Genomic DNA, 17,872 nt, shown 5'->3' on the forward strand with positions numbered 1-17,872 from the left:
AAATCTTGAAGAAACATCTGTCAATATTCTCCCAAAAAAGTATCAACTTTGGGTCTATAAAGTTAGCACCAAATTCATAGTGAGCAGTAGGAATCTTTATGGTTTCAGAAGACTGGGAGGGAATCTCAGTAGGTCCCATGAACACACTGTGACTGAGTGAGAATTTCTGATTGAGTCCTTTGGTAAAATCAAAGCGCATCCCCTCAAATAGTTCTGGCTTTAAAGACATGAGAGCTTCGCGATGGATTTCTTCATAGGGAATAGGGCAAGGCAAGTTCAAGTAATCGACTTTCTCCGGCGGAACCACGGTTGGCTTCGAGGGCGGTGGGGCGGTGGCCGTAGGAGGGACGAGGGTGGCCATTGCTCCAGTTCTGTTACGGTCCGGTTCTGGATGGAACAGCAGAGATTGAAGTTCGAAGATGAAGAGTAGTAAGAGAGATAGAGCGAGAGATTTGGTTGAGGGAGAGAGCCGTGGGCCTTGGTGATTGATGGCGCAAGTGGCGAAGCCGGACTTGGCGAAGAGGACGGAGGTGAGTTGAATGAGCCAGCTCGACTCGCCGGTGAAGCCGTGGACGACGGCAACTATTCCGATGATTCAGTTATGGGATTTGTGGCAGCGGATGGAAGGTATGTGTAGAAAATAAACGGAATAGGTTGAGATCCGGCGGACGGCTAGGGTGAGGTTGCCGCCCGCCGGTGAAGCGAAAATATTAGGTTCTAAACCTGCTCTGATACCATGTTAAATTTGATGTATAAAGAGAATTGTATTATTGATTGATTGATATTGATTGTATTGTATGTACATTATATAGGAGATGTAAAGTGGAGATGGAGTGGTGGAGTAGGTGAAGTGGAGGTGGTAGTGGTGTAGTGGGTTAGGTTTAGTGGAGTAGGTGAGGTGGTAGTGGTGTAGTGGGTTAGGTTTAGTGGAGTAGGTTTAACAAGGAATAAAAAAGAGGTCCAAAAACAGACAAGAAGAGAACTGTGCCAACACTAAAACCAAAAGTCTTTTAAAGATTTACTTAGCCTCAAGCTTCTTTTTGAGCTTCAACAAGAAGTCATAAACCTTGTGTTCAGGATGTGTCTTTAACACACTCCTTTTCCATGCACCTATGAGCCCAAGCAACAAGTTTAGGGCATGCTAAAGTTGCCACTTTCCTCATATGTATAGAAAAAGCAGTGGAATGAGATCAGTGCCACATCCACAAAGCCAAAGGTCTCACCCCCAAAGTAAGACTTGTCTTCGAGCTCTCCTTCCAACAACTTAAAGCACTCTATGAGGTCATTCTTCGCTGCTTCCTGGGCTTCACCTTCGGATGTAAACAACAGCTTCCCAAGGCTATGTATCTGTAAAATATACCACATGTGACTGTTGAGGAAAAAAGGCACAGTATTTAAGTCAAGGGTCTTTTGTTTATGAGAGATCACTTTGTTCTAAAATGAAAGTTGTCGATCATATGAAAATTTTGAAGCACAAAAATTGTAAGGTACAATGAACTCTGAGTATTTTAGGACATCTATATAGAGGGAATTAGGGACAAAAAATCATGCGATCTGTGGGGACATAATTTTTGAATGACAACACGTGGCCGAGGTGTCACCGAAGTGCCAGCCGAGGTGCCACGTGTCCTGGTCATGATGCCGAGATGATCTCGGTTAGGCCGAGGTTATCAACGAGAATACTGAAATCCGAGATAAGCGGACAAAAAACAAGAGTCCTAGAATGGGAGGAGACTTCAGTTTGGGTAAAGATGAGACTCTTAGAGAGCTTATCCTGATCTTATTGGGAGTCCAAGATTAGCAGTAATCCTGAGTCCATTGGAGTTAGGCTTCCATTGGGACTAAGATTGAGTTGGCTATAAAAGAGAGGCACCCCCATGGGTTTAAGGTATGTCTTTTTATGCTCAATCTAGTGAGTTTAGCACTATTGATTATCTTTGAGAGATATTGAGTATTGACTTGATCGTCGGAGTACCCCCGGGTGGCGAACCACCACCAAAGTCTTCTCTTTCTGTTGCAGGTTAGTCAGGTGCCATCTATTCTGCCGGTGCTCTCCAGCTGGATACTAAGATTGCAGTGTGGTCAGATTTTCACCCGCACAATTTGGCGCCGTCTGTGAGAACGAAAGGAGAATAGATGGCCAACGACAGACCGAAAGAGAAAGTTGGGGACGACACCCCTACTGAGAGTGGGAAACATATTGACCTTGGCGTCGAAGAAGACAACTACAACGAAGAAACTCGTGATAAGAATCACGGAGAAGAGGACGTCGGCCAGGAGAGCGACGTGCCGAAGAAATCAGATCGAAGCAAGTATTATAACGAGGACGACCTCCAGGTATGGAAAGAAAGATACTTACGAAGGGACGACGAGATGAAAGGAATGGCGAACAAATTGGCAGACCTACAAACGGTTGTCAATTTCATGATATAGAACAACGTCATGCAGCCACCGTTCCCGTCACAAGATACGCCGATTCCAGCAGCCAAGAAAGATGTCCAGGCAGGGGGGCAGAAGACAACTCCTACGACTCCTCAGCACGATAGGACCAAGAAACATTCTCACCGGCCTTCAAGGGAGGTCGGACGAGGAGAATCAAGAAGGGGAGATTCACAGAGGACACATCGCACCAAGGAAGCTGATTCCAAAGAACATCGGCATTTTCAGGGGAAGGACCTCTGTTTCGACGCAACCAATGGAGGGAGGTCCAAAAGGACTCGCAATGACACAGGAAGTAGTGCACCAAAGAGGCTGAAATCCGGAGATAGCCGAGCTCCTGGACGAACCAAGGAGGATCTGAGGGATTACCTCCAGAGAAAGCGACAAGATGCCGAGGTGACCTCACCTGTCAAGCCGAGATAACACTGGATATGAGAAGACAAGAGCTCAGCCCAAGTAAGCCGATCCCGGATTCCGGATCTCGGATCCCAGATCCCAGAAGACAAGATCTCGGCCTAAGATGATTAAGTCCGAGAGGAGAAAAGTTTACCGAGATGATGTTTAACACTTATTGAAACTTGAGAAAAGTTTACAAGGTGAAGTTAAACCGAGATGATGTTTAACACTTGTTGAAACTTGAGAAAAGTTTACAAGTTGAAGTTAAACCGAGATAATGTTTAACACTTATTGAAACTTTAGAAAAGTTTACAAGTTGAAGTTAAACCGAGATTAATGTTTAACACTTGTTGAAATTTGTAGCAATTTACAAGTTGAAGTTAAACCGAGATTATTGTTTAACACTTGTTGAAATTTGTAGCAATTTACAAGTTGAAGTTAAACCGAGATTAATGTTTAACACTTGTTGAAATTTGTAGCAATTTACAAGTTGAGTTAAACCGATATAATGTTCAAAAGCTTGTTGAAACTTGAGAAAAGTTTACAAGCAGAGTTAAACCAAGATGATGTTTAACGCTTGTTGAAACTTGAGAAAAGTTTACAAGCAGAGTTAAACCGAGATGATGTTTAACACTTGTTGAAATTTAAGAAAAATTTACGAGTCAAGACAAGGTTATACTGAAAGAAGTATCTACATACTTGTCGAGATTACCATATTGCTAGGACTTGGAAGATAATGAAAGACAGAAGTCTTAAGAAGTAAAAGAAAAGTGGCGAATTTTTTAGCAACACTTGTGAAAACATTTGTTACAATGTTTTCAAGTATTAAACCGAGGCTGAGATAAACCGATTAGTGGGTACAATCGAGGTGTTACACCCCGAGGAGATTACATAGTTAAGGTGTAAATTGAAGACATGCAAATTATTTTTCCATACAAGAGTAAAAAGAAGAACACATCGGCTAGAAAGGATCTGTGACAGTGGCATGAAGCCAACTTCCATAATGTGATCCTAAGTGCAACTTATGTTCACATTAGTGGGCAAGGAGAAGGAATGATAATGTTACCACTTGTTGGAATTTTAAAACAATTTACAAATTGAAATAGATGAAGATTACGAAGTCTACCACTTGTTGAAATTTTTTAGCAAGTTACAAGTTTGATATAGTCGAGATCACACTAAAAGACGTTTTTTGAGATATGATCATCCGAGATGACCAACTAGCTTGTTAAAAGCTTAGAAGGTTGGGAAAAGTGAAGCATGTATAAAAGAAGGCAAGTACAAATGAGGAAGCAACACTTGAATACCTCTGTTAAAGAACACACTTATAGAAATAAAGTACCGAAGTTATGTTAGTCCGAGGTGTCTACCCAATGATAATTCCGAAGTGATGCTTATCCGAGGTGTCTACCTGATGATAATTCCGAAGTGATGCTTATCCAAGGTGTACTACCCCGAAGTGATTTGCAGGATATATTCGAAAAAAGTTGAAAAAATTCTAAAGTATGGGGAAGCATACAGGCAGTAAGCAGAAGAAAGCATTCAATACTCAGAAAAATACAAACATGCATTAAAAGAAGCACTTCGACCTGGTAAAGTGATTTCTTGTTCAAATACAAAGCAGTGGCGCATCGGCGAACAACAGACATTGTTCAGAAGCAAAGAAGTTACATATGGAAAGACAACAAAAGTACAAGAATGAAGACCCTAAGAACTAGGGACTAAAGCAAGAACGTCGGACTGATCTGCTTCGACGATTGACGGTAGTTCAGCCTCGGCAGTCAGTTGGGGAAGCTTCTCTACTGTTATCTCGACATCTATTTCAAGAAGGGACGTGGTTCTAGGACTATGCAAAAAACAGAAACGAGGGCAAGAATCTGGAAATACAACAAGAAAAGACAAGAAGAGAAAATTTAGAACCAAGAATAGTGGTGAATCATCAAGAACACTGTGACAAAGTGTATGCAAGGGTACAAGGCCAAGAACAGTGGCAAAAGTGCAAGAAAGTTGTGAACAGTATGTGTATTCAAGACTTGGGCAAAAACAAAATCATGAAATAGACAAACTGAGATACATGATTCATGAAATCGAATACTTGAGCAAAATAGCAATGGCAACAAGTAATGAAGCAAAAACTCTTGAAGAGCAACAAAAATTGAAACCAGGAGGAACAGTGGCTTATCAGAAAAAATGAAGCCGGTATGAGGATCGCCGAAATCAGACGACGGCAGCAATCGGAAAGGATCAGCAAAAGCCTTACCGGAGGGAGAGAGTGAAACTGGTTGCAGAAAGCTTCGCAAAAGCAGCAAATGGAAGATTTGAGAGGGTTGATTTTGATCAAAAGCATGAAATAGCGGCAAAATGGTAATTATGGTGCTTGGGACGACATGCTTGTTAGACAGTGCAGTAAGTGCGAGACGACTTAATGATGCATATCAGACACAGCTCCGTAGAGGAAAGATGCGTGATGGTTTCGGTTGAAATATTGTACATGCCAGTTCATACGAGTGGTGAAACACTTGGAGTTTTTGATTTAATGAAACAAATACCTCGGCTAGGAGGATGGTTTCGGTTGAAAAACTTGGACGAACTTGGTTGTTGGTTCCAAAGTGTTGATGAAAGCAGATTATAGGTCTCGATCATATTGAGCTAACGAGTTCTGACTTCGGCAATAGATGATGAAGCAAGCTTAGCCGACGTGCTAAATGGAGGGAATGATATAGGTTCCATCACCTCAGGATGCCGAGGTAATAGAACCTAAGGGGCAGTTGTGGGGACATAATTTTTGAATGACAACACGTGGCCGAGGTGTCATCGAAGTGCCAGCCGAGGTGCCACGTGTCCTGCTCATGATGCCGAGATGATCTCGGTTAGGCCGAGGTTATCAATGAGAATACCAGAATCCGAGATAAGCGGATAAAGAACAAGTGTCCTAGAATGGGAGGAGACTTCAGTTTGGATAAAGATGAGACTCTTAGAGAATTTATCCTGATCCTATTGGGAGTCCAAGATTAGTAGTAATCCTGAGTCTATTGGAGTTAGGCTTCCATTGGGACTAGGATTGAGTTGGCTATAAAAGAGAGGCACCCCCAAGGGTCTGAGGTATGTCTTTTTATGCTCAAGCTAGTGAGTTTAGCACTATTGATTATCTTTGAGAGATATTGAATACTGACTTGATCGTCGGAGTACCCCCGGGTGGCGAACCACCACCAGAATCTTTTCTTTCTGTTGCAGGTTAGTCAGGTGCCATCTATTCTGCCAGTGCTCTCCAGCTGGATACTAAGATTACAGTGTGGTCAGATTTTCACCCACACACGATCAATATTTATTATCTTCTCTCCTTTTCGCTTAATCTCAATTGTACAAATAATAGGATAGAACAAATGGGGACAAAGGGCAAGAATTTTGGGTGGAAAATCTAGCCTCATATGCATTAATGTATCGATAGTGAATAATATAAAAATAAATAACTAATATTAAAAAATATATATACAGTGATTTCTCTTATTTGTGAAATTTTACTACGCACACCCCTTAAAAATAGTGTATTACATGCACTCCTAATTTTGTCATTTTCTTCTTTAGTTATGATTAATTTTCTTTTTTAGTTATGATATTATTTTAGTTACAACTGATGAGGTCTTTGGTTAGGCCTCATGTGGTGTTTGGTTATGATTTTTTTTTAAATTATAATTATGACTCATAAAGTATGAAATTATGTCATTTTCTTCTTTAGTTATAAGATATTGTTAGTAAAAATTATGTTAGGCCTTGATTGATAGCAACCAAATAATAATTTAAGCAATAATAATCAAACAACTATAGAATTGGTTTGAATGCCTCAAAAAGATGAGTACTTCTCGAGAACAATTGACAATTACAAAATAAACAGATTAACAAAGAGTAATTTTGGAATGAAACTACAAAAGTTCACCAAGTTACCAAGTACAATTTTACAGAGAGAACTACTCCTAAATTACAGAGCTACTCTTAAGTCTAAAAGTTAAGTATTGTTGAGTTGTTGATGCCCTTTTTTTTTTTTTTTTTTTTGCAAATCTCTGGCTTTTATAGCTTTCCTTACTTCTCTAACCCATGATGATCCTCCATGTCTGCAATTGTTGCTGCATAACTGCCCCTCTATTTTGAAAGACTCAAACTCCATTAAATCTTTAATTTTGCCTGTCGAATGGCTCCTCCTACACGATGCCATGTATCCATCATCACTTTAAGCCTTCCCTTGACAGAGAGAAACCCCCACTTCGTGTATGACTCCTCTTGCAAGTTGCCCACTAAACCCATGACCTTTTGCCAATACCTACTCCACTAGCTGGGCCACTCTACACATAGGATTCAACTCTCATTGCTGACACTTGTCCTTCAATTGATGCAAGATCTCCATTTTGACCCTACCACATGTCATTACCTAATTGGTCCATATGTCGACAGAATCCAACAAAAATGGGTGCAAACAATGCCCTTTTGTTTTAAGTTAAATAAATATCAAATGTTTTTAACTTAAACAAATTCGCTTTTTTGGACCCCAAATAAAGAAACCAGGTCCCAAAATGAAAATGACCTGCAACTCTGGTTCACACTCAACACTGGGCCAATCACAAACTTTAAAAAGCCAACCTTTTCAACTTCACACGTCCCCTTTCTTTCAAAATCCTCAGACTGTCCTTCCCATTTTCAAAAACTTTCCCCCGAAATCCAACCATCTCAAAACCGTAAGCTATGGCACCCAAGAAATCGAAGCCCACTGAAGAAGATGGTGACAATGATGGTCTTCTTCGATTCACAGATTCTGTCAAAGCACACATCTCTCCTTTGAAACTAGAGGTCACTCTGCTTCCAAGTGTTACCTCTGTTTCCAAGGCAACCTTAGGCCCCACATTTCTATCCCACTTTCCAAATGAGATATCCCCTTACTATCCTCTTGCCAATGGTGAGAACCTGCTTCTCAATTAACTTAGACTCAACTAGACTAACTAGAACAGCAACAAAAATCCCCTTAGGTCTTAGAGGTAACTGGACTTTTCATGGCAAAGCTGGGTTAAAAGAAGGGGGATTTGGTCAAAACCCATTCACAATAAAACTTTAATGTATTAAGGACAAGAACACAAATTTTTTTTTGAAGAGTTCAACACATACCATTATTATTGAAATATTAAACTTTTAAATAATATAACTTTTGATGTATATGTCAATTTTTAATAAAATTAGTATTTTTAAAATTCTCTCATCGAAGATCTATCAAATAAAATCTATGTTGACTATGAAATTCTTTATAAAAAAATATATTACCGTCAAAATTTATGTAAACAGTAACAGTAACATGTTACCCTGTTTGACAATATGTTACCATGTTTGACAATAACATTTTACTCTGTCTCGCAGTAACATGTTACTCTAGTAATATTGTCCAAGAAGAAAATATATGTATATTTTACTTTGTCCTTACTCAATTATATCTTTCGGGGGTTTATGAAGCAAAATAAATTGGGATATCATTTTCACCAAACAAGGGTCCAACTGAGGGGTTTTGACTAGATTTCCCTTAAAAGAATTGAAGCCCATGACTCTAAGGTGTGGAAACACTAGGGCATCAGTGAGGTAATCTGACTATCGACCATGAAGTATGACATGGACAAGTGGCCAATTGCTGCTGCTGTATGCTTTTGGTCCCAGTTTTACAACTCAGTACTTTCAAAATTCGAAATGATTGCCCTCTCATCCTTGATATAGCCCACTTGATTAGGATACCTATCCTAGGCCAACAAATTAATGCCTCACTAGAACTCCCAAAAGTAATATTCACCTTGAATACTGACATGAGCTAAAAAAGTACAAAGACAAACCAGGTTCCCTTGTCGAAGATAAAGAAAGTACTGTCTTTTACCTAGTCTGGCTCTGCCAGTAAAGAGTGTCTTCCCTTAGCCTTGTGTATTCAAGATGGCCAAACTATGGCCTTTGCAACTTACCTTTTGGACACCCTTTACAAGGGCTTATTCTCCTTTGTTGAAAAGAAAATTTCTACTAATTATGGTGGGCCATTCTGGCTTTTTCAGGCCTAGTTGTATGCCTATTTTCCTAAGGTACAACCTCCGAACCAACACCATAAGACCAATTCAACATTCTTATACAGAACACTTTCTCACCTTTGTTAGCAAACATTCCCTTAACTTTTCCAATTATCTCACCATTTTTTCCAATTTTTCCTTCGAAAGACTTCTTATTCTCCTTAGACCATTTCAGGATTGTCAATTCTCATCCTCCAGATTAGAATACCTTTCCACTGATCTCTCTAATTTAACTAAGTGTAGGTTGTTCTACCTAGATTGGAAGCGAAGATTCAACATATAAGTGCCTCGTTCTCGTTCTAGAGGGCCATGGCTTAGCGGTAGTGGCGTAAGTGGTCTAAGGGATCTGATCTTCCATTATAGCGTTTAAACTTTGGGATACTAAGGTGCCATTTGGTAACACTTACGTTTTCAGTTTATATTTACAAAAATTTTAAAAACTCAAATAAAAACTTGTTTGATAAATTTTTAATTTATAAATCAATGGTCTCAGTTTATAAATTTGGCCAAAAAATGTAAACTCAAAAAATGAGTTTACATTTTGAGTTTTCAGTTTTTTTTTTTTACCACCCAACACTAGTCACCACCAGCCACCATTTTCCACCACCGTCTTCCGCCACCACCACCCACCACCCACTCGCCACCACCACCCACTACCCACCTGCTACCCATCCGCCACTACCCACCACCCGCCATTACCATCCACCGCCTGCCACCGCCACCGCCACCACTACTCACCAGCCACCTACCACCACCATCCACCACCCGCCATCACTACCCACCACCCACCTGCTACCACCACCTGCCACCACCACCACTACCCACTCGCTACCACCCGCCACTATCACCCTCCCACCCACCCACCACCACCACCCGCCATCCGCCACCGACCACCCGCCACCGTCATCTACCCACCCACCACTACCACCACCCGCCACCCACCCTCCACCACCTACCACCAATCATCATCCGCCACCCACCTGCCACCACCACTCACCAGCCGCCACCACCACCACCCACTCGCTATCACCCACCACCTGCCGCCGTCACCGTCACCCACCTGCCCACCACCACCCATTCGCTACCATTTTCCACCACCGTCTTCCGCAACCACCACCCGCCATCATTTTCCACCACCGTCTTCCGCCGCCACCACTCGTCTCTACCCACCATCCGCCACCACTTGCCATTTCTCACTATTTTTCATATTTTAAAAAAAATTTTAAACATTTTGCTTAAACCAAACGCGTTCATAGTTTATTTTTTTCTAAAAATAAACAAAAAATAAACAAAAACCAGTTTATAAAATTTTTGTAAATATAAACTGAAAACATAAACGTTACCAAACAGGCCCTAAACTTTTTTGGTGGTTTTGCCGTGAAAATCCTCTTTGTGAATGGTGACACTAGAGGAATTGGTCTCCTATCAGTTGCTCTAAAAGCAATCCCTTTTGTCTGTTTCTAAATAGGACTTCGAATTTTGGGGTTTGGTTATGTAAATTTTTTGGTTCGTTGGGTGTTCATCTTCCATAGAGCCCTGTGGCTTGTAATCTTGATACTAACGGCCTTACGGCTTGGCCTGTCCTATGGGTTGTTCTGTCCTGATATTTCCACGACTGATCTAGAGTGCTGTCTGGTCTGGTTTGGTCCTGGGTTGCCCTCTCCCACATTCGGGTGTTAATAAACTCCTTCATGTCCTCTACAGGGAAGTCGGAACTTTGGGCTGGACCTGACCTCCTTGGACGTTTTCCTCGTGTTACTTCTCTTTTGCGCAGAAAAGATCTTATGTCGCCTGAACAAACGTAGTCCTTTGTTTGATACTCCTTTCTGTTGGAAGAGGTCTGGCGGTGCCCTTCAGATCCGGGCAGACTGCTCACTATGTGGCTGGTTTCACCAGCCTACGGGTCAGTGTAGGTCTCGGGTTTGCCTCAAACTACGTCCTTCCCTTAGATCGTTGTGACTGCCTTTTTCTTGGAGGGTGCGGGCATCCCTTATTTTTTCCTTAGGGTATTAGTGGTTGGTTTGGGTCTTGCTTCAAAGCCCTGACTTGGTCTGCAAGCTCTTTAAGCTGTTGGTTCATGGCACATATGGTTCGATCACTAGGAATGGCAACGAGGCAGGGCGGGGCCGGGGATCACACTTCCTGTCCCCAATCCCTGATGGTCAAATTTCCCCCGGCCCCGGCCTCGATCCCCGATGGAGAAGCTATCACCGCCCTTGCCCCTGCCCATGCCCCTGCCCCCTAACGTGGATCGGGTTTCCCCGACCCCAAACATTTCCAGCCAAAAAATAAAATAAAAAAAACCTTCAGAAAAATACAACAATTCATCATCATCAACAACAAAAACAACAATATCATCATCATCATCAAGAATAACAAATGTGTAAATCAGATATGAAATTTGTGGATAATGAGGCAGATCTGAAACAGATCTGAAATTTGTGAAACAAATCTGAGACAGATCTGAACCAGATCTGAAAATAAAAAATAAAATAAAATCTGATCGGCGGTGCGAGACGCGATGGTGATGAAAGACGCTGTGGTGGTGGTAGTGGTGCGAGGTGGACGGCGGTGGTGGTCGGCGACGTCGAGAAGAGAGTGAGTGGATGAGAGACGCGGTGGTAGTGGTGGTGGTGCGAGCTAGACGGCGGTGGTAGTCGGCGACGTCGAGAAGAGAGGGAGTGGATGAGAGACACGGTGGTGGTAGTGGTGGTGGTGGTGGGAGCTGGACGGCGGTGGTGGTGTATCTGAGAGAGAGAGAGAAAGCAGTGAGTGAGGTAGAGAGACACGGCTCTGAGAGAGAGGTGAGTGAGACCTGCTTAGTTTGGAAATGGTTTTTATGCTTTGATTATATATATATATATATATACAGGGGTAAAATAGTAATTTCACATCAGGGATAAATCGGGCCTGGCCGGGTACGGGGCTGGGACACTTATCTCAGTCCCGGGCCCGAATCTGCTCGGGGATTGATTTTTGAATACCATCCCCGTCCCGTCGGGGGTATTTTTTGTGGAAAACCCGCTCAATTCGGGGTCGGGAGGTCGGGTCTCCATCAGACCGGGTTCAAATTGACATCCCTATCGATCACAACTAGCCAATTCTTGCGCCCAATTATTGTTTTCTAAGTTTTTAATGACGAGTAGGTTTCTCTCTTCTTGTTCGGGTCGTTCCTACAACATTCCAACATTCAAAAGGCACCTTCATTGGCTTGGGGAGAGGTTCCCATCATGTTCATCCTCAATAAATAAGTTGGCGTCTTCTACCGCCATGGATAATCTGGAATCTCAGCAAGTGGAATTAGGCTTTTGGCTACAGAATCCCCACAGACGAAGCCAAATTGTGGTGGGTAAAAATTGAACAACCTTTGCTGCAGCAGTGACGCGTCAAAGATAACTCAATTCCTGACCTTAAAAACACTCTGATAAAGGAAAAGAGGGTGGCTAAAGCAGCTTGGAGACCCTCCGATACCTAAGTCAATGATAGAGGTATATAAAGGTGTAGGATTATGTTAGTGAGGTTTAGGTAGAATTGTTTGCATACCTCCATTGTGCTGATTGTTTTCCATTTTATAGCTTGCTTCTACTAACCATTGTTGGCTGTTAGGCTTCCCCCTACTCCTTAAGTCAGCCCCCTTTCTTTAGGGATTATGCTCCACCAGGTACAGATTTCTAGGAGTTGGTTGAGTCTAAAATAAAAGGATGTGGGTTGACTAGGTCTACGCCTTTCTTGGGCATGTTTTCTCCCATCTCTCTTCTATCCTAAAACTTCCTTGGCTTAGTCTGGTCCTGGCCTGTCAGGCCAGACTCAAACTATCCTGCGTTAACTTTCCACCTTGTTGGCGATGCTATCTTCCTGCTACCAGCACAGGAAGTTAAGTCCTGCCTTATGTTGACCCCTTTTGTGCCTCCCACAATTACAAACCAATAGATGGGTCAAAATAATTTATTATTTTAAAAATGTATAAATTGTTTTTAGACAAATTTGATCAATAGTTCTTCTTTTATCTAAATTTTAATAAAGTTACTTTAGTTTCAGTTGCAATTGCCAAACAACACCCTAACATCTAACATTAACCAAAACGAAATCCAATTTCCAACCCTAGTTTAAAAAAAAAAAAACTCACAAACTGATTTCAAACCCTAGATATCCATATCTCCATCATGAACACAGAGAGAGAGAGAGTAATGATTTGGTGTGTCAAGTACATGGTTTTGATAAGATGAATGGTCATGATTTGTTAAGATAAGAGATTAAGTTGAAAAAGATCATTTTCTCTTGAACCTTGGTACCCTTTTTCCTTCACAATGGATTTGCCATTTTCTGTCGAACTTATTCACACAAAGCAAATAAATTGGAAGGTAACATGCGTTCTAGTTAAAACCGTATAGACCCCCCCCTCCCAAAAAAAAATAATAATAATTAGAGAACTTATTATCTTAAATTTTTTGTTTGCAAATCATTTTTCTTGTATAGATAGACATAAACATATGTGAAAGAGTTTGCATCTCCAATCCTTCACCTTTACTTTCGTTAAATTTAAATTTGATAAAAAAAAAACTATACATATTCAAAAATCATTTCCAATCATTTCATCAAATGTTCTTCAAATTAAGGAAGACTTTTTTTTTTTTTAGCAAATTGATAAGTCATCAAATCTTCCATTAAGTCAAAATTTATAAACATGAAAATAATTTTTTTTCATCAAATTTGATGAGAAGTAAAATTTGGGATAATATGGAAATTTATAAAAAAAAAATTGATAAAAAAATTCGAGTAAGTACATATCAAATCAAGCCTTTTAGTTAAATTTAAAATTAAATTAGATGAAAAAAATGTTATGAAGGGTTGGAGATGGTCTTAGCGCCTCACCTTGTTGTCAACATAATCAGCCTAGAACCTGGCTTGGGCTTGCTTGTAAGGATCAGAAGGCAACAAAGGAGATTTGTGGTTCCAGACTTCATCAATGTATTAAACAATGATGAGGGACTCGCATACTGGTTTGCCGTTATGGATCAACACAGGGATTTGCTTGCCAACAGGGTTCATCTTGAGGAGCAGTAGACTTTTGTTGCTCAAGTCCTATTCTCTAGACTCATAGTCTATCCCTTTCTCAAACAAGGCAATTTTCACCCTTATCGCAAAAGAGTAAAGCCAGAAGTCTAAGAGTTTGACTTTATCCGCCATTGATGATGATGTCTCACAACTCTATTTGAAGATCAACAAAGCAAGGCAACAACTATGCAATGTGAAAAGTGTGTTAGGTGTTTGTGGTTGTGCCTGAGAGATGAAGATTTATAGGAAAAACTTTTTGATCGTTGTAGAGGGTCAGAAATTAAGCCTCAAACTAAGTATGGGCCTAAGCACTGAGGTTGCCCTAAAGAGGCAACCAGGAATAAAAAAGAAGCGTGGGCAAACGCCGAAGAGAAATGGGCCAACAGTGGGCCGAAGCAGGTTCGACCATCTATGTGTCCAAATGGACTCCACGAAGGAAAATGCCTAAGTCAAGTTGCAAAGGCAACACCTGCAGCGGTGAAGTTATGGAGGGAACAAGTGCAGCGGGAAAGTTACTAAGGCACTTTGCCTTAGCGCCGCCATTCCTAATATCTTCGGTTCCGTCTCCATCTGAAGTTGCTGAGGGAAAGAGAAAACCGACGCAACTAAGTTATAGAGGCAACATTTGCGATGGCCAAGTTGCGGAGGCACTTTCTCTCAGCGCCGCCATTCCAAGTAATGTCGGTACCACAGCCATCTGGAGTTGCTAAGGGAAGAAGAAAATCGAAGCAACTAAGTTGCAGAGGCAGTACTTGCAGTGCCCAAGTTGCGGAGGCATTATGTCGGCGTCGCTATCTCTAATGTTCTCGGTTCTGCCGTTTGGACTCATTGCGGGAAATGGTTACCGCAGCAATTACGACCGTAACAACTAAGTTACTGAGGGAATATCTTACTAAGGTGATAGCAGCCTTTGAGAGTGGCTTCCTCTGCAACTAAAGGCTAATGTTTGGCACTGATAGCAGGCCCCAAGGCATTACTAGCCCAGGGCTAATAGCAAGTTCTCTCTCTCCAAAGTTCATTCAACTTGGCGCTGATAGTAGGCCCCAAGACTTACTGGTTGGAGCTGATAGCAGGCCCAGAGATACCAGTTTATTGCGGCAATCCCGCAAAGATGGAAGTAGGGTAGCCCGAACATAAGGGACTCTCTTTCTATTACCAAGGTCATGGACCTACCTTAAGTCACACAGGCAGGACTAAGGAAGTCCCTTTGGGCTTGGTACTAAGGCACAGCGTGGCTGATAGTAGGCTTAGCTGTGGCTTTCGCCCTAGGAAGCTAGGGAGTTTGTGGTTAGGTGGCTAAGGGTAGAGGCTTCACTGAGGTGAACACGAATGCAGTCGTTAGCAGGCTAATGGAGTCCTAAGAATGTATGTACTGGCTAAATAGAGTTGAGAAGGTAAGTGCAGCGGCAAGGTTCACCGCTGCAAGTGCACTTGTTGAGGTTCAGGCTGAGAAGACAAGTGCAGAGGCAAACACTTCCGCCACAACTGCACTTGCTGAGGCTTAAAAGGGAGTTGCAGCGCCAAACACTTCCGTCGCAACTACACTTGCTGAGGATCAAAAGGTAGTTACAGAGGCAAACAGATAGTACACAGTACATGCAGAGGGACACGTGGCACCTTCAGCTTGGTGGCTCAAGGCAGAATATTTCATATGATCGTCTGGGACACATGTCTTCTCTCTATTTGGCCACTTGGTGTCCTCTTGGTACCAAGGAAAAGCCTATAAATAGGACCCATTTCCCAAGGTTCAAAAAGATGAATTTTTGGGAATTTGTGGGAGATGCTGCCCATTTTGACACTGCCATGCATTTCATCTCGAGCCATTTGTTTCACCCTCACCCAGCTACACACTCTCCAATTCTCATACAGTTGTTGCTACTCATTCTCCAGCCACTTCTACCATTATTGGACCATTGACATAGTTTTGCCTTTCTAATCTTGATCCCCCCCTACATTTCTGGGGACTCTGCTAGGTAGGCTTCTTTGTTGATGGTTCATACCCGCAGTGGCTTACACACGTCGCTGGAAAAGATGGTAGAAGATAAAGTTTAGCAACCCCCACAGCAGCAAGGCTCTTCTAATGGCGAAGTAGCACATGCGGAGGCCCATGACAATAATGTTGTGATTGAGGCAGTTCAGTCACTCCAGGATATGCAGAGGGAGATCCTGGCAGCTTTTCAAACTCTTATTGAGGCAATTATGGCCATGGCTTCTAGACCAACTCCAATGCAAGCACTTCCGCCTGTAGCAGTCCCAAACCTAGTGCCTAACTTGTTCCTTGAGGTTTGGGCTCCGATCCAGGTACCTCTGGTGGTACCTTAGGCGAATGGTACAGCCGCAGGTTCAGCTACACAGGAGCAGACTAGACCGTTCCAACCCACTCACTTTGTTACTCTAGCCGATGTACAAGCTATGCTCGAGCAAGAGCGTAGCAAGAAGCAGCTACCATCTCTCCCAAACCCAGATGTGAAGCCCCCATACTCTCAAGAGATATTGACCATTTCATACCCAACTAGGTATACAGTGCCCAAGTTTATTAAGTTTGATAGAAAACAAGGCAATGCCAGAGAACATGTGGTGAGGTTCATTGAAACTCTTGGTGTCCATGGCAGTGACCACTCTCTTGCCTTAGAGAGTTCTCCAAATCACTTACTGAAAGGGCCTACAGCTGGTATGTGAACTTGGCTCCCAACTTGATCAAGAGGTGAAAGGAGATGGGGAACAAGTTCGACACGAAGTTCTTCTAAGTCCAAGAGAAAGTTACAACCCTCACACTTGGGCGAGATGTCCAAAAAGAAGGCGAAGATATACTGGACTATGTTAAGCGGTTCCAAGATAAGGCTATTGACTGTCATGAACCAGTGAATGAAGCCCACTTAGTCAACATATGTTTGGAGGGTGCCATACACGACTACAAAATTTTCTTAGTGAACCATAATCTGCCTACCTTTTCAGCCCTAATTGAGGTAGCTAGGAACCTCAGTACCATTGGTCCTATGCACAGATCTCGTGACAGCCACCGGTACTCCCGCAATAGCAGAGTTGCTATGGTAACCTCTACAAGAGGAGGTCGCTTGCAAGCGAAGGTGTTATCCTCTCGAAAGAGAAAGAGTTATGAGGACAGAAATCCATACCCTTGTAGCCTTGAGAATGTTAAGGCCTTGGTTAAAGAATGGGTCGCTGATGGTGAATTTATTTTGCCTTCGGTTGACGTCACTCTAACCAAGAAGGACAAAGAAAGCCCAGATTATTGTGTCTATCACAGAACCACCAGACACCTTACTAGGGACTATTGGACTTTGAAAAGTATCTTTAAGAAGAAAGTTGACACAAATGAACTGAAGTTCAAAGACGCTGATAATCGTGACGTAAGGAAGGACCCCTATCCTAATCACAAGGAGAAGGGGAAGAATGTACACATGATTAGGTACCTTGGGCCCGTGCGCAATCAAGTGCACACGGCGTCCTACTATGATGAGTTAAAAGAAATTGTCAGCAGCTAACTCTCTAAGATAGTACCTGCAGAGGCAAAATTCGCAAAGGATACTCATGCTCAAGCCTTGCAAAACTCTATTAAGTTTCACACCTTCTTTGACCAGCTGGGGCTGAGCCAAGCTGCCAGGTTGGAAGCAACGAAGGCCCTCATTAACATCTCCGAGGTATACCATGATGAAGTTGCTGAGGCTAAGGAGTACGTGTCTCGGCGCATTCAGGAAGATTACAGAGGCAGTCAGAGCATACCCATTTCTTTATAACCATCATCTTTTTGTCACAGCTTACATCAATGATATAGAGTTCAAGCGTGCTTTCTTTGATGGTGGGGCGTCCATAAACATTATCACTACTGACACATTTGCAAAGGCCGTATCCCAGAGTCTAGGATGATTCGCCAACCCATCACT

At 42.3% G+C, this 17,872-nt stretch overlaps 1 pseudogene; it reads right to left on the reverse strand.

The window, feature by feature from the left end:
• Window positions 1–1,018: 1,018 nt before the first annotated feature.
• LOC145797512 (putative glutathione S-transferase) lies at window positions 1,019–14,102 on the reverse strand (annotated as a pseudogene).
• Between the last annotated feature and the right edge of the window lie 3,770 nt (window positions 14,103–17,872).

Source organism: Camellia sinensis, chromosome 8 (genome assembly GCF_055761805.1).
Source record: "Camellia sinensis isolate YWXY chromosome 8, ASM5576180v1, whole genome shotgun sequence".
NCBI classification, from domain to species: Eukaryota; Viridiplantae; Streptophyta; class Magnoliopsida; order Ericales; family Theaceae; genus Camellia; species Camellia sinensis.